Source organism: Pyxicephalus adspersus, chromosome 2 (genome assembly GCF_032062135.1).
Source record: "Pyxicephalus adspersus chromosome 2, UCB_Pads_2.0, whole genome shotgun sequence".
NCBI classification, from domain to species: Eukaryota; Metazoa; Chordata; class Amphibia; order Anura; family Pyxicephalidae; genus Pyxicephalus; species Pyxicephalus adspersus.
Genome location: NC_092859.1, coordinates 500476 through 506503, shown reverse-complemented (window position 1 = coordinate 506503; position 6028 = coordinate 500476).

The window sequence follows — 6028 nt, the reverse complement described above, 5'->3', positions numbered from 1 at the left end:
TTAGTGACAATTGCATGAACAATCCAAAACATGTCTTGATGTCACCTACTCTAGTCACAGCAAACATTGTGATCCCAGGGGTCATTTTGATGACATTTTCAGCAGCTCATCTGCCATGTACGTCAGGAGGTACTGAACTCCAACACTTTTAGATTTGAATGATTCAGCTGGAATGGAAGCAGCTTTAGCAGTGGTGGCCTCCTCATCAGACTCATTAGATGTGTCTGTGAATTCTGGTTGATACTCTACTTCGTCTTCCGTCTTAGAAACCTGTTCATCCGTATCGCTTTGTTGGTCTACATCCCCTGTCTAGTTTTCATCCAAGACATAATCTATAATTTCACTTTTTGTATATCTTCAATGCATTTTTTAAGTCTAGGAGGTGTGTGCTTTGCAAGTAACAAGACTAATTAATTCTTGAAAACTTGATGTTCAGGAAATCTCTGACTAACCTGGCAAAGTGAAGCTCCATCTTGGTGAAAAAAGATTTTAGCAAGGTCACTCCTCACCTGAAGTTGTGGCACAGCAAACTCCTGCAGAATCCCTAGGTAATGTTCCCCTGCAATGGTGGTCTTGTTACCGGATGCATTGTGGAACAAAAATGGTCCAATCAGCCCGATGCTAGACATTTCACACCAAACCACCTGCTTTGGGGAGTCTCGTTTGAGAATTTCTGCTGGGTATAATTTTACCAGTCGTTGTCGGTTAACCCGACCAGAATGTTTTGCGTTTCACACATTCATAATTTTCAGCTTGAGACTTTTGAACGGTTTGTCAAGAACAGATCCTGTTTCCAGAAGCTTGCAATGTATAGAGTAAATTGTGTTGGAGCAGTGTGCCAGCCATAAAGCTTCTCCAACCTGCGCTGAACTGCAATCGGGGACTGAAAACGTCTTGCCAAGCGGCATTCTGCAACGTTGCTTCAATGTCTATGGGTGAGCCACGGTAAGGAAATGAGACGATTACAAAAGCTGCAAACCCTAAGTTGTCATATGCTGATGACCTCAAGTCTTTTCGAATGATCATAGAATCAAGTAGAAAGAAAGGAAGTGTGTAGTGACACCATGTATATTATTGTGGCCCCATTCAACAAATCACTGGCCACTGACTCTGGTTGTGGTATTGGGCGCTTTGGCTCCAAGTCTTCCACCCACAGCTGCGGGATGTTTCCTGTGACACCCCAAGGGTGGGGAGCAGAGAGGAAACATCGGGGGGATTACAAAGATTGCAGACAGCGAGAGTAGAAATAGGGGAGATAATTGTATCAGAACACACTGCTGCCACCTTGGGGGTCACTGATGGCAATATAATGGGGTGGGGGCAGTATAGGGGTATGCTCAGGGCATTAAAAGTATAGAGTGGATTCTGAGGACACTTTAAAATATGGGGCAATATAAGGTGGACAGTAACTTTGGGAGGTACTGAGGGCAGTATCAGAAGATGCCGAGGGCAGTATCGGAGGATGCCGAGGGCAATATCTGAGGATGCCGAGGGCAGTATCGGAATGCCGAGGGCAGTATCTGAGGATGCCGAGGGCAGTATCGGAGGATGCCGAGGGCAATATCGGAGGATGCCGAGGGCAGTATTGGAGGATGCCGAGGGCAGTATTGGAGGATGCCGAGGGCATTCATTACTTTGGTCCGCGCCCAACCTCCCTGGAACAAGTCCCTCATAAAGACATTTCCCATCTCTCTGATAAGACTGAGCAATCTGTTGGTTGAGGGAATTGAGCGGGACATTTTATGGTAGAATTCTCACCAGCTAATATTCTGAGATATGTTTATTTCCCTAAGGATTGAACTTGATGAACTATTGTCTGTTTTCAGCCTGACTTTGTATAATCATCTTGTGGATTCTGACAATGATCATGACGTAGATATTCAGAAAAAAAGTTATTGAATATGGAGGACAGATGGAGGAGAAATCCTAAAGAGTTTACAGGGATCCCTGAATCCATCCTCCCCTATTCTCCTGCATAACATATCAGTAAAATTCCTGTCCGTTCCATCTGAGAAATCTGAATGGATTACTGACAGAGCCCCTAGGATTCCAAAACCTCATGTGTAACCAGAGAAAACGCTGGTCCTGCTGGGATTTCCCTTTCACATTAAAGATGTGGCTGTGGGTAAAGTCCAATCCCCAGAGGACCTCCATGGAGTGACAATCTAAGGCAGGGCTTCTCAACCAGGGCCCCACAGAAGCTTAGGGTTCCTCAGGAGGTTCCTAGGGGCTCCTTAGGTCATTTACCACTGACACCAATAACTATTTGGGCATCCGTAAGGGGATTATTCTTTCCATTGGCCAGCATTGTATTGTTCCATTATTCACCAGGCTAATGTACTCCGGACTAGGCATATCATCGGCATAGATTTCCTGAGACCTGAAGTCTATGTCAAGGGTTCCGCCATGTTTTCAATGCCTGCTCTATCTCAATTCACCATAAAATTACACGGGCTGCTGGGGCCACAACCCCTCGAGGAGTATAAAACCCCTGCATAAAGGGGAACCCTTACCAAACAATTCATATTACACCAAGGGAAGACACGGGTAATTGTATTCACTGGATGAAAGATAAATACATGGAAGATGGCCCCAGCTGCAGAACCTCAATCCACCCCTACAAAATAACCCGTAGTACAATTTGGATGGACTGCCTGCTCCTGGATATCCCCTGTAATCTCTCCTCTGCCCTCATTATTCTTATATCATTCCTTCTGCCTGACCACTAGAGAGCGCTATTACTTCATGTTTTACACACTATGATTGTTACTACTGCAAACTCCTCCCCAAAGTAATTGCTGCTCATGTTATCTGTTGTCACCGATCCTCTCTTACCTCCCCATCCTCCAGCAATCACTCCAGCGGTTTGATGACAGATTGGACTGAGATCTCTGTATACATTTGGATACATTTACGCTGAGTCCCATCTTCTCAAGGCAGACCTGTGGTTACATGACCAATACTTGGCCTGGAATCCCCAACGTCTTTCTATAGTTACAATGGTATTTAAAATGATTACAGGGGGTCCCCGGGTTACATACCAGATAGTGACTGTAGGTTTGTTCTTAAGTTGAATTTGTATGTAAGTTGGAACTGGTACATTTTTTTAATAAATGTAAGTAGGACAAATGTCTGAACATTCACAAACAAACCAAAAATAATGTATGGAGCCAAGACATTTATTAACTTGATATGTAACAGAAAGAGATTAAAGAGTTACAAGGGGTTGCAGCTCTTCGGGATCACCCAGATTCCAGCTCTTTCCTTGCAGCCAGGTGTGTGTCGGTGTATCTGCACGCTGCTGCTACACGCTGATTGCACTACCCCGCAACATATGCAAGGCTGGGGCTTTTTCCCGGGGCAAGCTGCTGCCATCACTGGAAGTCTTCTCACATTCCATTTTATAAAATCAGCTACTTAGACAACAGCAAACCTGTTTCTGGGTTAACCAAAGCATTAAAAAAAAACTTTATCGCACCTAGACATTCATTAACGTCAGGAGCAAGCTGTGCTTTGATATGCAAAAAGAAACAACTGCAGGGTTTGTCTTGGTCAATAATGAGATGCAAGAGGTAGCGGAACAGCTCAACCTCCGCTGTGTTTAGCAAAAGATTTCTTCTGCAAGTCATGCAAACTGCCCCTCCCCCCATCAAGCCTCCATCCTGCACACAGCAAGCAGGGAAGCCCCATTCGTATCTAGAAGCCGTCTTTATGTCAGATGTCCTTAACTCGGGGACTATCTGTATTTCCAATACTAAAGACCTCACCAGCTCTTATATGTGATCCAACCTGAGACCTCTCATATGGGACAATCTCTTTGTCCAAGAATCCCAATCGCTCCACCTAAGCCAGTGTTCCTCAGCCAGGGTTCCACCCCACCCCAATGCTCTTATAGGCTATCTGTAAGGGTGACATTCTTCCCACTGGCCAGCATGGTAAGATACGTTTTCCCACTGACCACCACACCAATATACTGTGAGCTGTGGATAAAGGAATTATAGAAGGGGTTCCCTTTTAAGGGTTGTGACCTAAGCTCTTCCTATTTAATGTTTCTCAACTTTTCTTTGCTATTGGCTCCAAACAATAATCCGGGGACCTTATTGCTATCAGGATTCTTTGAGTTTTATACCATGTAGCAGACTCAGTACTTCTCAATCTTTATGTCCTGAACACCAGCCAGCACCATTTCTTATATAAGATATTCCTAAATATACAAATACCCCCAAGCAGGCTCCTCATTGGAGGAGACTTTATTCTGCTACCTAATGGACTCCTCCTGGTCTTCAGGGGAACCCTCCTCTTCATTACCCCAAATCCTATGGAGCTCTGACTTGTATGATATCTGCAGCAAGGCTTGGAGAGGGATGATTCATTCTTCTTCACCTTCCATATTCAGTCGGAGAGCTCCTGGTCAATTCTCAGCCCCATCACGTTCCTTTTAAACCATCCTCACTATCAAAACAAATGAAGAATCCTTGAAATAAAATTTTAAGGTCATTAATACAAGTGATGCTCATAAGTTTTCTTTTTATTATTAAGCGATCCCAATTGTCACGCACTGAGAGACCAGACCACTAGGGGGCGCTATGGCTTGCACAGAGGAGGTGGTGTGAGCCCTGAGAAGGGCCAAGGCGCAGAGAACAAGCCCTAACCAGGTCTTCTCTAGAGCCTCTGTTGGCGATATATGGGTGCCGCTGGTTCCTGCCAGGTTGCGGCCCTTGGACTTACCAAGGTGGGCAAAACATGGTACCAAATCACAATGCAGAAGGATAGGCGAGGTAAGACGGGTTCGAGACAGACAGCAAGCAAGAGAGGTCAGGTCACAAGCTCCAGGAGACAGACACCAGGGACACAGGGGCCACTGCGGGCACAGGAAGCAACAGGTGACACAGGGATATCCACAGACAGACAGAAACACTGGAACAGCACAGGGAAGTTGTCTGGAAACCAACAGACTGGACAACGAGGGGTTAACGCAGGAGCTGGACAGAGGAAACACTGAATTTAGGCATCAAGTGAATAGGAACCAGCTCACAGAACCAGGGGCTCGGCACAATGGAGACACGTTGCACGAACACTGAGTGCAGTCTGTGAGCTAACTAAATAGCCGATTCTCAGCACCTGGGGGTAATAGGGATCCGATTCTCAAGGGATCCGATTCTCAGCACCGGGGGTGATAGGGATCCGATTCTCAGCACTGGGGGTGATAGGGATCCGATTCTCAGCACTGGGGTTAACGCAGGACCTGGACAGAGGAAACACTGAATTTAGGCACCAAGTGAACAGGAACTAGCTCACAGAACCAGGGGCTCGTAGGGAGACACGTTGCACGAACACTGAGTGCAGTCTGTGAGCTAACTAAATAGCCAGGGCTGGTCCAGAGACTATTTCCTGATTGGCCAGAGGATTGGACGGAATTGATAAAGCTTGGTAACAGAGGCACGCCCAGCGTCAGTACTGCAAGCATGCGCAGGAGAGAGGCGTCTGTGCTTTAGTGAGGAAGAGGTAAGTGTCACACCAATGCCCCCCAACACCCAACGCTCCCCAACCCACCCAACGCTCCCCATGTAGACTTCTTCAATCCCGCAGTCCTCTGCACCCTTTCCTACCGACATGCCCCCGGCTACAATTGTAATCATCCCATAGCCTGGTAAGGAAGGAGCCCAAGTTAGACCCCGATAAATTCACATATCCACTGGGGTACACACCAGGTACTAGGAGAATTACAAACATTGGGCACTATGCAGAAATATCATTTTGGGAAAACATTGATTATAGTACGTTAGGGAATCCCCGACCAAGTCTTAGATCTAAATTCGGTTTCTTGGAACGGATAACTATGACCCCGTATTTGCATCGGTGTATTAGCACATACCCGAGGAATGATCTCCAATGTCACATAATAACGATGTCCCACCAGATATTTAGGTTCTAATAATGGAACCTCTGAAGTCCAATCCAAACTGGGCCAGCAAATAAAGCAAATCTCCATGAAATAATTCACAGATTCTGTCATCGTCATACTTAC